We start from the raw sequence: 17756 nt of genomic DNA, 5'->3' as shown, positions 1-17756 counted from the left end.
ATGAAAATACAAACTGATATAACAGAAGTTAATTCATTTACGAATTTTTTAGTCACACAGTGATACTTTTGGACATACGATAAATATTGTAACGCGACCAAGAACGGAATTTTCCAACAACCCTGAGTAAAAAAAGAGCCTTACAAATTTATAACAGTTTTTTCCTCTTGGAAACAAACAGTTCTGAAATTTATAAACAATGTATAAAACATCCCATTGCATACTGTGTTAAAATTTGAATTCGATCAAATAACTTGTTTTCGGAGGCACAGAGGTGCAGGAATGTTGTCCCGCAAGAGTTCTTTAACGTGTCGACCTTCCAATACCACCGCCCTGAGCCAGGATCGAACCTGCCAAGAGGCAGAAGGCCTGCGTTCCCGAGCCGTTGTGAGAGTCTCTTTGTCTTTACAAAGACGGATTTGAAGTCGTATGTTTTCGTATAGGTTTTAATAATAAATGTTACAGCATCTAAATATCCATTAGTTCTGTATTTCATGATTTGAGTGGAGTGTAATTAGAGTAACTACTAAGCTCAAAAATATAGGCCTACCACTTCATTCTCGCTCTCGGTGACGTCAGGCGCTTTAGCCAATAGCAACGCTGCTCACCGGAATGACCTATCTGACCTGTGAGTTATTCCAGTTACGTTGGATAACCCAATTTCCAAGAAATACAAGGACTGTAAACGACGGTTTTGTATACCTACACGTTATGAAACCTGGAAACGGTGCTGGTAAAGAATGCAACAGCTGAGGGGCACTGCAACTTCCCTCTGTAGGTGGGGGTAATAGAATAACACCCACAGTATCCCCTGCCTGTCGTAAGAGGCGACTAAAGCGGGCCCCATAGGCTCTGAACTTGGGAGTCTGGGTTGGCGACCACATAGCCCTTACCTGAGTCCTAGCTTTATTTCCACTTACTTGTGCCGGGCTCCTCACTTTCATACATCCTTCTTCAAGTGACATCTCTTTTTTTGCTAGTTGCTTTACGTCGCACAGACGCAGATAGGTCTTATGGCGACGATGGGATAGGAAAGGCCTATGAGTTGGAAGGAAGCGGCCGCGGCCTTAATTAAGGCACAGCCCCAGCATTTTCCTGGTGTGAAAATGGGAAACCACGTAAAACCATCTTCAGGGCTGACGACAGTGGGATTCGAACCCACTATCTCCGGGATGCAAGCTCACAGCCGCGCGCCTCTAACCGCATGGCCAGCTCGCCCAGTGTTAAAATCTATATATATATAATAACTTGTCCTGACTGACTGACTGACTGACTGACTGATTCATCATCGCCGAGCCAAAACTACTGAACATAAAGAAATGAAATTTTGTGGATACATTCATATTAAGATGTAGGTGCTCGCTAAGAGAGGATTTTTGGATATTCCGTCGCTAAGGGGGTGAAAAGGGGGTTGAAATTTTAAAATGAGTGTATCTATATCTCAAAACTTTAAAAGTTTACAGAAGTAAAAATTGGTATTTAGGATCTTCTTTAAAAATAAGGAAACACGTATTTTTTTGTTTTCAGAAAATCCCAATAGGAGGGGTGAAAAAGGCTGAAAAAGGGGTTGAATGCCTTTAATCAGGATACCGGTACTTATATCTCAGGAACTGAAGATATTACAGACCTGAAAATTGGTACACTTGATCTCCTTTAAAAATAAAGAAACACGTATTTTTTTGTTTTTGGAAAATCAAATTAATGGGAGGGGGAAAAGGGGGGTGAATTATTAAAATGAGTGTATCAATATCTCAAAACTTTGAAAATTTTACAGATGTAAAACTTGGTATTTAGAATTTTCATTATAAATAAAGAAACACGTATTTTTTTTGTTTTCGGAAAATCCCAATAGGAGGGGTGAAAAGGGGTGAAAATGGGTTGAATGCCTTTAATGACGATACTTATATCTCAGAAACTGAAAATATTACAGACCTGAAAATTGCTGTTTGGGATCTCCTTTCAAAATAAAGAAACACGCATTCTTTTGTTTTTGGAAAATCCAATTAATGGGGGGTGAAAAGGGGGTAATTTTGAAAATGAGTGTATCTATATCTCAAAACTTTTAAAGTTTATAGATGTAAAAATTGGTATATAGAATTTCCTTTAAAAATAAAGAAACACTTTTTTTTTTGTTTTCGGAAAATCGCAATAGGAAGGGTGGAAAAGGGTGAATAATGGGTTGAATGCCTTTAGTGAGGCTACTTATATTTCACAACCTGAAGGTATTACAGACCTGAAAATTGGTATTTGGGATCTACTTTAAAAATAAAGAAACATGCATTTCTTCGTTTTTGGAAAATCCAAATAATGGGGGGGTGAAAAGGGGGGTGAATATTTAAAGTTGAGTGTGACTACATCTTAAAACTTTAAAAGTTAACAAATGTACAAATTGGTATTTAGAATCTCCCTTAAAAATAAAGGAACACGTATTTTTTTGTTTTCAGTAAATCCCAATAGGAGGGGTGTAAAAGGGTGAATAATGGGTTGAATGCCTTTAATGAGGATACATATATCGCAGAAACTGAAGATATTACAGAACTGAAAATTTGTATAAGGGATCTCCTTTAAGAATAAAGAAACATGTATTTTTGTTTTTGTTTTTGGAAAATCCAATTAATGGCGGTTAAACAGGAGTGACAAATTGGGTTGTATGTTTTTGTTTTTGGAAAATCCAATTAATGGCGCTTAAACAGGAGTGACAAATTGGGTTGTATGTTTTTGAAAGACAAATCACCTATGATTCTTTACATTTACAGGAGAATATCTGAGAAACGTAAAATGTTACAGACGTAAAAATTGGGTATTTAGAATCTCCTGTAAATGTAAAGAATCATAGGTGATTTGTTTTTGGAAACTCCACATAAGGGGAACTAAAATTTGGGTGAAATTTTAAAATGAGAATTTCTTCAGTAAATCTCAAAAAATTAACGTGTTACAGAAGTGAAAAATAGTATTTTTGTCTCTATTAAAATAAATAAACGTGTATTTTTAGTTTTCGGAAAAACAACTTGGGTGGACGGGGGTATGAGTGACTGAAAATGGTGTTGAATTCTTATAATTAGGCTACTGATATCTTAAAAATGAAGATGTTACAGACGTGAAATTTGATATTTGGAATCTGCTTTCAAAGTAAAGCGACACGCATTCTCGGAAAATCCTATGAAGGGTGGGGGGTGAAAAATTATTGACTTAATTGTATGAGAATACATGCATCTAATAAAAACTAAAGTTGTTACAGATGTGAAAATTGGTATTTTGATCTCCTTTAAAAACAAAGAAAATCGCGTTTTGGGGGAAACCATCTTGGGGGACGGGAGTGAAAAGGAGTTGAATTCCTTTCATGAGGACACATAAATCAAAAACTGAAGAAGTTAGAGTCGTGATAATTGGTATTTAGAAGATCCTTTAGTATTAAAGAAACAAGTCTTTTTGCCGGAAAATTCACTTGGGGGGGGGGGAGAAGTGTGAAAGGAAGTGAAAGAAAGTGAATTATTTTTATGGGGATACTTATATCTCAAAACTGAATGTAATAGACGTGAACATTGGTGTTTGGAATCTCCTTTAAACATAAAGAAACACGCCTTCTTTTAAATAAAATAAATGAACTTAAGGGTTGTGGGGTGTAAAAGGAGGTGGGACCAATTTATTTTACTGCGCATAATGTACTTATAAGGAGCCTGCGTTGCTCAGGCGGCAGCGTGCCGGCCTCTCACAGCTGGGTTCCGTGGTTCAAATCCCGGTCACTCCATGTGACATTCGTGCTGGACAAAACGGTGGCGGGACAGGTTTTTCTCCGGATACTCCGGGTTTCCCCGTCATCATTCATTCCAGCAACACTGTCCAATATTTCATTTCATTTGTCATTCATCGATCATTGCCCCAGAGGAGTGCTTCGGCAGCCGGCACAATTCCTATTGTCGCCGCTAGATGGCGCTTTATTCTTTCCATTCCTGACCCTGTCGAATGACTGGAAACAGGCTGTAGATTTTCGATGTACTTATTCTGATCATAAACCGATCATTTTTTATCTTTCCTGGGTTCGTTTTCTACAGCCATCTTTTCCTTCGGAGAACGTTCTTATATTACAGTAGATTCTCCTGCCATATAAATAAAAATTTAAACACATTTGAAATAAACGATAGGAATTAGATTGACCGTATATTTTGTTCATCTCTATAACAAGGTCAATAATGCACGGAGGTATGCCATTCGTATCGCCAGAAATCCCGCACACTTGCCTGCGCACGACAATGGTACTGGTCACATTGTCAACAATGACAATGGCAGCAGATGTATTTTACCACCAAGTAGCGGTCTTGCATCTTGCTGTGGGGTCCAGAACATCTATAATAATAATAATAATAATAATAATAATAATAATAATAATAATAATAATAATAATAATAATAATAATAATGTTCTGGGCCGTCGTCAAATGTGCGGATCTTGCTGGAAATGGGTCCTTGACAGGTAATGACTAAGAATGCAGTCCGGCCGCGGGTACAGTACCGCCAAGGAACCCAAGACGACACCACGCCGGATCTCCCGATGGATTTGATCCATATTAAGAATGCTTATAGGAAAATATGGCAAAGATTTAGGGACCCAACTGACAGGGTGGAATACCTGGACCTAGGCCGGAAAGTACGAAATCGATTGCTGGAAAGAAAGATTGAAAAATTGAGGAAACTTGCCGTAAGTGATTAGAAAACGAGTCAGATCGCGAATTTTGGCGGATGCTCTCATAAAACGAGTCACATCGCGAATTTCCGCGGATTATATATAAAACAATAAGCATTCAATTATAAATTTCAGTATAATACCGTAGCGAAGCACGGGTATCTTGCTAGTTTTTAATAAAGTTTAAAGTCTTATTACAAATCAAGCATTTTGCCATTCCATTGCACTCGGTAAAAAGATACGGCATATTAAAACACGACAAAATATAACGTGCTACTGAAAGGTCATACACAACTAGCGAGTAACAAAGTATTGTCAGCGTGTCCACTGCCGCTTGTTATGAAGCAAAGGTGAGAAAGCGACTGATAGCAGCTGAACATCTCACTCACCACATCCCTGCGTGGGTAGAGCTAATCTGTCATCATCCCTCTTCAAGGACAAGGCGCTGCGGCATCTGACGGAAACTGGCTGAACTACCAGCACTAGCATTCGGCCGACACTCGTAAGTCAATAAGCAGAGCTTTATTAAAATCACGATTAAATATATAAAGAATCCCTAATTTTGAAGTATGTTAAAGTAGCCCCTTAGAGAAAAATATAAACTTCGCTACGGTATAGTTTGCTTCCAATTTGAACACCATCTTGACTTAAAACAAGTTTAGGAAAACCGCGGTTCAGAGCTCAATTTCATATGGAGATTCGTTATTTTAATGACCATTTTATAACTATATTTGCATTTCTTTTTGAAATGTTTTTGCACTAATGAAAAGTGTATCACAGACTACCGTGCGCTATAAAAACAAAATAATTTTACCTTGTTCCGTTTCCTTATAAAAACCATTACAAACTTTTGACCCATGTTACAACAACTACTGAGCTGGTGGCCGGCCGTTCCAGCTCCGGCCGCCTCTTAGGGTCGTATTCATGAACGAGACTTTGACTTAGACTTAGACTTAGAAGGCAGTAAGTCGCCATTTCCATTTCATAATCGCTACTTGGAGGTAAGTAAACTTAAATGGCGACTTTACTTCCAAGTCGCCGATGTTCCGTACTTAAGTAGACTCTGAGATCAGAAAAATAACAAAATGGCAGATATTGCTGGTGTAGTTAATTTTGTAGACGAAATTGAAGAGATCCAGGGAATTATTCAGTACGTTGTGCCTAATCCTCGGCGTATTATAAGAGATGCACGGAACTTAGTTGACTTTTATACATAAAATGAGTTCAGAAAGCGATATAGATTCGACAAACGTACAGTATTAGATGTGTTAACGATGTTTGAAGACGAATTACAGAAATATAATAATCGAGGATCACCCATACCTCCAATAATACAGTTGCTAATTTCGTTAATTTTTTTCTGTTTGCTTTATATCACATCGTCACAGATAGGTCTTATGGCGACGATGGGATAGGAAAAACCCAGGAATGGGAAGGTAGCGGTCGTGGCCTTAATTAAGGTACAGCCTGGTGTGAACATGGGAAACCACGGAAAACGACCTTCAGGGCTGCCGACAGTGTGGTTCGAACGCACTCTCCCTCGGATGCAAGCTCACAGTCGAGCGCCCCTAACCGCACGGACAACTCACCCGGTCGTTAAGATATTATGCTAAAATTATTGTTACTATAGCGCAAAGTTTTTACACTTTCTACTCATCGTGTTATCTAGTTAGGTTAAGGGAAGATCAATACAGATTAATGCATTCTTATGGTAAATACAATAGCCTTTCACACTTCCATGGTTTTCAGGTAACTTCCACATTGATTCCGCTGATTTACGAGGAGTAAGCCAGCCCTCAGTATGTAGAATAATCAGAAGAATATTGATCCTGGCTGCCCGAAAGAGACCACAGTTTGTTTCGTTCCTAAATGAAGCTGAATGTCAAAATAATGTGCGATGTGTGTATAAAAGATCCCGATTCCCTGGAGTGGTTGCAGCTATTGATTGCACCCATGTACCAATAATAAGTACATGTTGCAACCATGCTGAGGTTTTCCGTAATAGGAAAGGAATTTTTAGTTTCAATTGTCGGGGCATAGTCAACCACGAGATGAAGTGTATTGATTTCGTTTTCAGCTGTATCTTTCTTCTCTTTCACTAGTTCTAGTAACACCTCCCTTTCATAGTTGTTGAAGGCTGGCAATTTTTTCTTTCCATCCATCGTCGAGAAATAAAAATTAACTGTATTAACTGTATTGGATTGAGTTTAAAGTTCAATGCGATATATAACGCAAGAGACAGCTGAATTTCTTCTTCTTCTAATTCTTTATTAAGAAAAAACATTGAGTGATGGGAGACGCTGCACTGCTCTTCCATTGTTTTCATTGCCAACTTCATATCTAATTCTTCACATCGTAACTTACCAAAGTCTACTTACGCCAGAGTCTACTTTGTAAAAGTTGCGTCTATGAAACAGACTTCCACGAAACTCAACTAAGTGAACTTACGTAAGTCGAAGTCAAAGTCTCGTTCATGAATACGACCCTTAAGGTAGAGATTGCTTTGCTTGCTACCTACGTCATGTCAGTCGCGTAAAATGAACCAGCCTTGCACAGCAAAAGTGACTGTATGCAATCTTCGCGCCAGAATGAAAGGAACATGCCACAATATACTATTCATAGCGTGTTGTTATAATACAAGTACCACTAATAACGATCAAGCGATTTACTATGATAGAAAGTAAACGAACGCTGTAAAAATTGAATCAAAGTTATGACATGGAAATTAAACGTCGAAGTGAAAGAGGCATGGGCCGTCATTGTCGATGAACAGGTACAGTACCTGTCTTTCATATCTGAAAATGGATCGACGATTCGAATCCTGTTGTATGCAGATATTTTTGACGGTATTCACAGCTTCATTGTACCTATGTTCGTCAGAGTGTCTCTTCTGAGACGATAATGCTGACTGAACTCCTCAGCTATTAAAAATTATCACAACACAAAGCTAATTCGTTCACTCTGTAGTGTCTGCGAGCACAATTGCTTTTACTAATTTACACTAACGACGTATTCCAGTGACGAATACGTCGATAAGTTGTACATCTATGAAGATACGTGACAGAAGTCATTATAGTTATAACTCCTGTATCACGAACGATGTCGTGAGAGAGAGAGAGAGAGAGAGAGAGAGAGAGAACCGTCGTCATCCAATACTTTGGAGTCTTCATCGAGGTGTGTGTTCGGCTAGAGTTCTTGGAAGGAACCCTCCTATTATAGGTATTCCTGTAACGTCTGGTCATAATGAAGACGTTATTTTAGACTTTGTCTGGAATGTCCCTCATATTGGTACACAGAGACTAGTTCAACGTACCAACATCAGCAGCCTTTTGATCAATAATCCTCCTTTTTTGCGCGAATCACTACTTCATAAAAATCACATTACGCAACATTCAATATAAACGGACCTTTTCAGAGACAAATAAAAATCAATTCTTCGGAAATGAGTGGGTATGTGCCCATATCTTGCCCAAGAAATATTAAAAATGAAAATGTACCAGTACCATGCGGTACTTGAACCTACCTCTGCAACGGCCTCCTTCGTTAATCCCAAACGTGCGTTCTTTTGCCGCGTTAGCCACAAGACCTAGACGTCAATAGGAACTTCGCTGTACAGTAGCGCCCATAAGGATTTTGACAACAACGTTTGTCACCATAGTTTTATTCATAGCATTGCTTTGCCTCTTATACAACACATGACGTAAAATATGAACAACAAAAAGTATACATCAAAACAAACTAACCCTTCGGGAGTAGAATATTGTTTGTAACGAAATTAAATTGTGAAATTCAAAGCTCAAAATTGTTTTGAGAAAGACCTTTTGGACAAATAAATTAGTGTTCATTTTCTGACCGTGGATACCGTTACGTGGCGTTTTGCTTGTATCACAGCATCACATCTCGCAGGCATGGAAGCATTTTGTCTTTAGGGACACTTCTTCTTCTTCTTCTTCTTCTTCTTCTTCTTAATATGCTTACCCTCCAGGGTTGGCTTTTCCCTCGGACTCAGCGAGGGATCCCACCTCTACCGCCTCAAGGGCAGTGTCCTGGAGCTTCAGACTCTAGAATATTGAATTTTCACGACCGCGTTGTAATCGAAACAGACTATCTGTTCTGTACTTAACATCTCTTCAACACGTACTACATGTACGTAACACGACCTAATACGTTGAAAGTCTGCTTCGATTACAATGCGGTCGTGAAAATTCAATATTCATTGACATGCCCCACAACGGGCGACTTAAACGCACTCTACAATGTGCTAGCAGCAGTACCAGACCTGTAGCTCAGATCCTTTCAAACAGAACAAAGATGGCCTAGGCCACCATAGCTCAGTTGGTAGACCAACCGACGCGAAATCGGGAGGTTGTGGGTTCGGATCCCACTGGTGTCCGGCTGGCCATTTTTGTTCTGTACTTAACATCTCTTCAACACGTACTACATGTACGTAACACGACCTAATCGTTGAAAGTCTGTTTCGATTCAGACTCTAGGTCAGGGGATACAACTGGGGAGGATGACCAGAACCTCGCCCAGGCGGCTTCACCTGCTATACTGAACAGGGGCCTTGGAGGGGGATGGGATGATTGGAAGGGAGAGACAAGGAAGAGGGAAGTAAGCGGCCGTGGCCTTAAGTTAGGTACCATCCCGGCATTTGCCTGGAGGATAAGTGGGAAACCACGGAAAACCACTTCCAATTTGGCTGAGGTGGGAATCGAACCCAACTCTACTCAGTTGAACTCCCGAGGCTGAGTGGACCCCGTTCCAGCCCTCGTACCACTTTTCAAATTTCGTGGCAGAGCCGGGAATCGAACCCGGGCCTCCGGGGGTGGCAGCTAATCACACTAACCTTAGGGACTTCTGCCCGTTCAAATTTCAAACTGTTAAGAACTCCGCTATATTTGCTTGTGATTTTGTCCTTATACGCGTGTCACGCAACTCCCACATGCGTTCTATTGGATTTAAATCCGGACTTTGATTTGACCATGGTAAAAACTTTCTTTTTTTGCACATAATCTTTTACATATTCACATCGATGTTTGCGATCATTATCAGGTTAAAAACTCCATTGAGGCATTTGCTTACATATCTTCCTTTTTTTATCTGTTTATCCTCCAGAGTTGGTTTTTCCCTCGGAATCAGCGAGGGATCCCGCTCAAGGGCAGTGTCTTGGAGCGTGAGACTTTCGGTCAGGGATACAATTGGGGGGGGAGGACCAGTACCTCACCCAGGCTGTCTCGCCGGCTATTCAGAACAGGGACATTGTGCGGGGATGAGAAGATTGCAAGAGATAGACAAGGAAGAGGGAAGGAAGCGGCCATGGCCTTACGTTAGATACTACCCCGGCATTTGCCTGAAGGAGAAATGGGAAACCACGGAAAACCACTTCGAGGATGACTGAAATGGGAATCGACCCCCCCCCCCTCTGCTCGGTTGAGCACCTGAGGCTGAGTGGATCCCGTTCTACTCCTCGTACAACTTTTCGAATTTCGTGGCAGAGCCGGGGATCGAAGTCGGGCCTCCGGGGATGGCAGCTAATCACACTAACCACTGCACCACAGAGACGAAAAATGGTATCATATGCTTTTCCAAAATATACTTATACTGAGGATTCTTCGTTATATCATTAATGGGCACTAATGGCTCTACTGTATGCGCTTAGCGAAGATGCATCTCCGGACCATGACGTTCGCACCTCCATTCTTTACAGCAGTAACCTGGCAGCGTGGATGGTATCTTTTATATCTAGGACGACGAACATATTGAATACCATCACATGGTATCGTACCTGCTTTCGTCGCTCCATAATACCCTAGACTACTCCTGCTATGTCCAGTTACGGTGCTCTTTTACAACGGCAAGTCTTCTCTTTCTGTTCTATACACTTACAAAGGGTTTCTTGCAAGGGTAGTGAGCTAACAAGTCTTAATATTTTAACCTAGATTTTACAGTAGATAAGTAGATACAGTAAATCGACATCTACTCCATAATTCTACCTCAGATCTGCAGTGATATGTCGAGCTGCCTTTCTAGGGTGTGCTGCAGCTTGCCTTCTAATTATCGTACCTATTCTCTCGGTTGTTTTTCGAGGTGGACCTTGTCGTAGTTTATTGTGTACATGGCCACGTACTGTGTACAGAATTATCCAGACAGATACCTGTTGTCTCGATAAGTTAAATGTACGATAAACCTCTGCTGAGATCTCTCCTCCATCAAGGCACATATTGATGCCCCCTTAAACTCTATGAAATCACTATTTCATAAAAATCACATTACGTAACATTCAATATAAACGAACCTTTTCAGAGCTTTACTCTTAGGAGGTGGCATTGGACTTGTTAATTATTTTCAATTACCCTGCAGCACACAGATATTCACAATTGAGCATGAAATTTCTAAACTGTTATTGTCAAAACACTTGTAAACAATCACTGCCGTATTAATGCCAATTAGGAAACACTTACTGTGCATGGACTTGTTGAATCCACTGCGTTATAGTATACACTTTTGCATCCATAACTTGGCACAGGCCAGAGTATAGCTTTCACCGAAGTCCCAGTCAACATCCATGGCTGTGACAATATGGAAGCTGCTGGGGTATGGGTAGTGCTGAGTAATGACATTCAGAGCATGACTAGTGCATCTGAGTGTTATGAAAGGTGCTGCTCATAGGGTCAGTCGTGCTGCAATAGTACTTTCTGACCCAGTGAAGAAAGCAATGGCAAACTACCACACTCCTCATCTTGCCTAGTACGCCTCATTTTCGTGCTGCCAGTGGTTTTTGGGGTTTCTTTATAACCGCATAACCTTTGGTGGTGCTATTTGAGGATCCAACCAGCCTCTGGGCTGATGACCTAAGAGACATAGTATACACTGCAACTCCCATCCACACTTACACACTATAGTTAGATCGTCTGTGTTTGTGCTGCCTTCGTTTAGAGGTCGAACACACTACTTACTTCGCTTAACCACCGTCCTCATTCAGAATGGAGATCGATTTAGAAACAAGAAATAAATGCCTTCACTGTGATAAAACCTTTTCTCATAAAGGCTTGCTTGTCCACATGGGAAAGAAGCATAAAGATAGGTTACGCCAGAATGAGAATCAGTACTACGCCCTGACGGAACGACCTACTACTACTACGGGCTCCACGGCAATATTGTCTTCGTTAGGAAGAAATTTTAGACCACAATATAAATATTCGGACTCCGAGACAAAAAGTGAAGATGTACAAGATGAACAAAACGAGGATACTGTGAACAGACCGGAAGATAATTCCGATACACGAAGAACCCAATGCCCTCACTGTGGTGGATATTTTCAAGGAGCGAGAGGTGTAAACATTCACATTAGTCGCTCTCATCCACAAATACATCGAACTATCTTGTTAACCAACTTCAGTCAACGCGTATCTCAGTCAGAAGATGATATTATTCCCATTCAGCAGCAATATCATGTTCAAGAGGAGACTACTTTCCAGTCAGAATTAAAGGAATGGAAGACCACATTCATTCAGTTCTCCAGTGAAAACGATTCTGAGTTCGACACACTCGTGTGGGAGATGTCGGAATTTCTGAGTAACTCTATCCATCTCTTACCTGGTCCAAAACACCCCGCTACGAAATATTACGAAGCCAGGAGAAAACAACATCTCGGACATCAAGGTAAAACATATAGCAAGTCCTCGAATCCACAACGTGCGACCAAGAGAGAACGCCAAGAAAGAAAACGTAAATATGACTATCAGCTCACTCAGTTTCAGTTCTACAATCAGCGAAGGAAAGCCGTGCGGAGGGTACTTAATCCAAAATCCGAATATTGCAACGTCGATATTTCCAAAATATCTGCCACTTACTCCGATTTATTTTCCATTGAAAATTCCAATATAAGGCATGATTACTGCTCCAAAATCAGCGACGTAGACCGTGTAGAGCTAGATGAAACGTACAGTCCCAGAATCACAAAAGAAGAAATCTCCGCCGCAACACGTCGAATTGCAGTAGATACCGCTCCTGGTCCTGACCGTGTCAGTACGTGTCATCAGGGACGACACGGTATGCGAAATCATAGCAATCATTGCGACTAGAATGCTTTCAACAGGCAAAATACCCCAGTGTCTAAAGAGTGCTAGAACCGTGTTGATACATAAGAAAGTCGATGTCGAATGTCTGTCAAACTGGAGACGGGTAACGATCTGTTCGGTAATTAGACGTGTTATTGAAAGGGTATTAGATCAGCATTTGCGCTCCTTTGTAACTTTCAGCGAACACCAAAGAGGCTTTAACGACCAGCCAGGATGCCTTATAAATACTTCCATTCTCAGAGGACTCCTCAAGACAGCAAATACAGATAAGCAGGATGTTACTGTGATCTTTCTAGACATATCAAAAGCCTTTGACAACATCGGACATCAGCACCTAAATCTAACACTAGCTGCCGAGCCACTTCCATCTAAACTGAAGGAACTAATCATCAATCTACAGACTGACAATACAACACAGATCGAAACCACTAAGGGTAAAACGAAGATAATTCGCTTGTTGAGAGGACTTATGCAGGGATCACCATTATCGCCAGCATTGTATAACTTGGCCACAGATTTCATTTTTGATGAGATAACAGAAGAAAACCTACTACAAGCATATGGCAAATCAGTTTCTGCAGAATTGCCCCCTCTTAGTATTATAGGTTTCGCCGATGACACAGTTATTGTTAGCAAAAATAAGGAAGCGGCTCTTGAGTTGACACGCATCGCTATCGCGTTGTTCCAGGAAATCGGTCTACAGATAAATGCCAACAAATGTGTGGGCATATGTATTGAAAAGGGGAAACTCGTGGACGGAGTGCTCGATATTCACGACAATTTTAAGGCCAGTACTGTTAAAGAAAGAGAAGAAATTCGATATCTTGGTGTCACTTTTAACGAAGCACTCACCTTTGATTCAAACACTTCTTTAAAAACCTTGCACAAGAAGTTAGATGCTCTTACAGCCTCACCTTTGTTAAAGGCAGATCAAAAGTTCACTGTTTTGAACAAAGCAGTCAGTCCCACTCTCGTGTATGCTTTTCAGACCGCTGAAATTAGACAAGTACCGCTTAGCTTCCTAAAAATCCCCGACAAAATGGTAAAGAACTCCCTAAATGAAATTTTGCAATTACCCACGGATACACCCGATAGTTCTCTGTATTCTGATTTAAGATTCAAAGGCCTCGGACTTTTCAAAGCAACCTGGGAAGTACACCTGCAACAAATAAGCGCATGCAACGCTCTTCGCCGAGCCAGCAATAGCTACGTTTTAAAGGTGCGTGATCTGACATCCGAAACGACGCATTGTCTACAGGCCCTCAACATCACAGATATTAACCGATTCTCCAATAAAGGCAGTGACCTTCCAAATCCAAGAAAAATCCGCCAAGAACTAAGAAGTCGTAAAATGGCAACTTGGTGCTCTTTGCCTCAGAAGGGGATCGGTGTAGAGTTGTATAAAGAGTACACACAGGCCAATAATTGGATTAGGGATCACCAGGGACTTTCTTGTAGCGAATGGCGAGAGGCAATCAAGATGACATCGAATGTTTCTGCAGTACGAACTATCCCGGGCAGAACTCAGGACGGAAACCTCTGCGTCAGAGAGAAAGAAACACTGGCTCACGTCCTGGGTTCTTGCCCCTACGGCGAAGTACTGAGAAACTCACGTCACCACAAGATAAGATCACTGATTGCAGAAGAACTCCGTAGCAAAAACTTCCGTGTATATGAAGAAGTCCACGGTTTGTCTACGACAGGGAGCACAAGACGAATTGACATAATTGCCTTTAAAGATAACGACACGAAAGGCTTCATTATCGATCCGACTATCCGATTCGAGCACCATGTCGGCCAGTCTACTGAAGTTCATCTTGAAAAGCAGAACATCTACGCGCCCACCATTCCGTTCTACAAAAATAAATACCAGCTGAATGAAGTAGAGATTATCGGCCTAATGACTGGTGCTCGTGGCACAATACCTGCCTTGTTCGTAGAATTCTGGAAAAAGTTCGACCTGCCCATCAACAGGATTGAAAGAATAGTTACCACCACCATACGTGGATCTGTACAAATCCTGAAATCTCACCTGTTCGGACCTCCATAATCTAAGAAATCCTTATTATCACTATATTTCTATGTGATAAAAACTTTCTCTATCCTGATATGCTTTACTTTGTCCATTGTGGCAACCCGTAATTGCGGGAAGTCGTTGATTCGTTCAATAAATATATATATGTTCATAGGATTAATGAATAGTTCATGTACGATCATATGTGTTATTTGCAGCTGTGATCGTTTTATGTATTCATTAAAGTTTCTATAATTAAATTGGCATTGGCAGTAACGATTCTGATATCTTAAGGTTGTCAGTAAACTGCGAGTTGCATAAAACTACATTTTAAATGGTTGGTGGATCACTTTGTATAATGCTGCAATACAAAGAACACCTTTAGGTCTATATGAAATACTCAAGCTCATTGTTTCCATTCTCTTGTACAACTGATTTCTCACCAATCCGGACGCAATTCGAATTCCGGCTAATGCGTGTAGGATTTTAGGAGTGAAAATCCAAGTATTCGTAGTTTGGTTCGGCTGTGATCATATCATCAATCACGTTAAAGCAAGCTTGGCTTCTTTTTGTCGTTCACAATATTGCGAAACACTAGTAAGATGATAAACTTGATTTGTTTACACTTTGCTTTACGTAGCACCGACACAGATAATCTGTCTTATGGCGACGATGGGAGAGGAAAGGCCAAGAAGTGGAAAGGGAGCGGCCGTGGCCTTAATTAAGGTACAGCCCCAGCATTTGCCTGGTGTGAAAATAGGAAACTACGGAAAACCATCTCCGGGCTGCCGACATTGGGGTTTGAAAAAAAACCGAATTACCAACGTTACTGGAGACAGGAATGAGGTCAACACGTCAACTGCAGCAAATATCAGGAGGAATGTAATCCGCGACATAGGTCATTGAAGGCCCTTGAAACTAGATTATTATTCAACAACCTGATGCTGTCCCTAGCAGTTATGCAACCTGACAATGCTACAGGTGTTATGTATTGTACCCTACAGTATATTTGCTCGGTCTGCTTTCCTGCACGGCTGCAGCGACGACAAATACTCACAGATTCTTATATATTTCAGGGAGTTTCTCCTGTTCTTGATTCGTCGATTGATCGACGGGGAACTAAGTGAGATATAAATACTTGAAATGAAAGATGAGAATTTTATTGACTCATATTTATTTAGTAATTCCTGGGGCAAAGGCAGCCGGCTGTAGAGCTAACCACTCTACCTCATCAAGTGCTGAGGTTACGGATATTCGAAGCCTTTACCTTCCACCCTTCCAAGGGCCTTCACGGCCTGTACGGAGATGACTTTGCTTTGCTTTTGCATATTTATTTAGACTAAAGAAAATATAAAAAATTAAAGAAATTTAAGTAAGGTAATATAAAACGAGAAAATAAGCAAAGATTATAATTATCTGGAAATGATTGTAAATAAATGCATTGCTTCCTTATGGTTAACATTTCTGAGGTTATCCTGGTTGAAAACCACCATTAATAAAAGAAAAACCCGAAAACTAAATTTGTTTTTTCAAGTGGAACCATTCAGTTCAGTCTCTCGTAAGCAAGCTCCAAACTTGTGTTCAATGCAAGGTTATTCAATGATTAAATTACAAGGCAGGGCACAATGGAAGCACTGAATGGACCTTTAATTGAATTGAAATCACGAATATGTCAAATATAAACAGTACTTACATACGTACACAAACTGAATATGTTCAGGTGAACTGCTAAAAAGGTTAAGAAACACGATAAGTTACCCTTAAAATAAAGTTGAAATAAATAAATTAACTTTCAGTAGTGATATGTGGTGGTAGGTAGTTGTGTGGCGGTGAAGCTCCCTCAAACTGTGTAATTTCAGTGTGTTATACCTTGTGTATGCAGCTAGAAAGGTATGTACTTTTAACAATTAGCATTTTACTATCAGACTGATAAATACGTGTGCATCGAAATTCTGAAAGAACAGTAAAATTCCAAATAAAGTGAGTACGGATTGTGTAGGTTAGATGTAAACAAAGAGTAGTGAATGCACTGTTACCAACAGACAATATCAAACGAAGGGAGTACTATCGCCGTTGAACTATCGATTCACCGTTTCGCAAGTTCTCCGCTATGAATACATGTGTAAAATGTGGTAAAACTATTGGCAAACGGAATAGTTCACAGAAAATTAAGTGCAGAGCATGTCAGGGTTGGTACCACAGCAAATGTGTTGATTTAACAGAACAGGATGTGGACATTATAGAATCGGAGGGACGGTTATGGAAGTGTAAGACATGTCAGGTTGTAGCCAGTGGTGATAAAGCCCAGGCGCCATCTGTTAGTGATATCTACCAACTACTAGCTGAGTTGAAGAATGAAGTAGCGAAAGTAAAAACAGAGATGAAAAGTGTAAAGACGGAACTAGAGAACGTGAAAATTAAAGAACATGGAAACCGAACGGGAACTGAGCAAGAGTTTAGAATTAACTCATGAGAAACTTGACACCGCCGCGGAGCTAATTAAGCAACAATCAAAAGAAATAGCGCTGTGCTTAGAAAACATTGACAAACTGAAAGAGGAGAATCTTCAACTTAAAACGCAGCTTAATAATGTAACATTGCAGCTTGACGGTTTAGACCAGTATGGTAGGAGGAATTCCATAGAAATTCATGGAATTCCATTAACGAAAACAGAAGACACGCTGGAATTAGTGAAGGTGTTAGGTCGAGCATTGGGCATTGAAGTGAACAACGAAATGATCGACACCTGCCACAGATTAAAGAAACAACCCCATCAGTCTTCAGCGGGAATCATCGTGAAGTTTGTGCGGAGAACAGATAAAGAAAACTTTATTCGGAGACGTAAAGTGAAGAGGAATCTGAACGCATCCCAGCTTGGCTTTCCAAGTAATGGAATAATCTACATAAACCAGAACTTAACTCCTTATCGTAAGAAGATTCTTGGACGTGCGCGCAGATTGAAGAATGAGAAGAACTAC

This window comes from Anabrus simplex, chromosome 2 (genome assembly GCF_040414725.1).
Source record: "Anabrus simplex isolate iqAnaSimp1 chromosome 2, ASM4041472v1, whole genome shotgun sequence".
Lineage (NCBI taxonomy): Eukaryota > Metazoa > Arthropoda > Insecta > Orthoptera > Tettigoniidae > Anabrus > Anabrus simplex.
The sequence above is the reverse complement of the archived record's forward strand: the minus strand, read 5'-3'. Positions refer to the sequence as shown.